The sequence below is a fragment of the Rhea americana genome, unplaced genomic scaffold (genome assembly GCF_003343005.1).
Source record: "Rhea americana isolate MKP2758 unplaced genomic scaffold, rheAme1 scaffold_79, whole genome shotgun sequence".
NCBI lineage: Eukaryota > Metazoa > Chordata > Aves > Rheiformes > Rheidae > Rhea > Rhea americana.
The window spans coordinates 3,851,567-3,852,523 of NW_028186967.1; positions in this window are offsets into that span (position 1 = coordinate 3,851,567).

A 957-nucleotide genomic window follows, 5' to 3' on the forward strand; every position below is an offset into this window, starting at 1 on the left:
CCGCCCCCCGCGGGAGCCCGGCGTGCCGTGGCGGCGGGGAAGGCTGTGCGCGGTCGTGGAGAGGGCCCGTAGGCGAGGCCGCGCTTTGGGGACACCCAGGGCTGGGGGGTGGGTAATGCTCTCCGCGGTGAGAAAGGGGGGAGAGCCCGCCTGTGGGCGGGAGGGAGAGAGCGCACGGAAATAAGGTGAAACCATCTTTTTGAAAGGGCCTCAAATGTTCCAGCATCACACAGAGCAGCTTAAAACCTTTTCGGAAACTGAGTAGTTACGTGCTGTTGTCCTGTGCTTGTCCGATTGTGGGAGACTCCGAACAAACAYAAGCTAGCTCCCCTTCTGTCTGCCTGGGGTGGGCTGTTAGACAAATGAGGCCTGGGAAGAACTTCGATGTTTAAAAAACGTGCCTTGACTGCACCAGTATTGTACCTTTTCTACATCCTTTCGGTAATTCTGGACAGGCGCTGTATCGCTTGACACATGTCCAGCTGCGCTGCCAGTTCAGAATTTTACAACGACCGGGATCGAGGTCGGTCAGTCCAGCCCCGCTGTTCAGTGATGTCTTAGAGGGAGCTAATTTATTTTTATGTAACAGTATGCATGGATTGTGTGCATTGCAAGACCAAGGTRTGTCACTGCATCTGATTCCTCTAACTAGGGGTTACATTTCTGCAAGTGATTCCTAATGACAAGAAGAAAGTGAGCCATGTTTTTCTTACAACCTCCATAGGTACAATGCAGGCAACAGCAATGCAAAGTTCTTCATATACAGGTTCGTAGCATACATTCCTCTTGTCATTGCTTTGCCTTCCTCAGTTCTTGAGCCCCCTGTGCTGACATTGTACCCTTTGCAATTAGAAGCAAGGCTTCCGTAAAACATGTTTTGTTAGCTGCCTGAAGATTCAAGGCAAGATTAACRTTGGAGCTTGCTATTTCAGACTTAGTAGAAGCTGGCCTGCAATC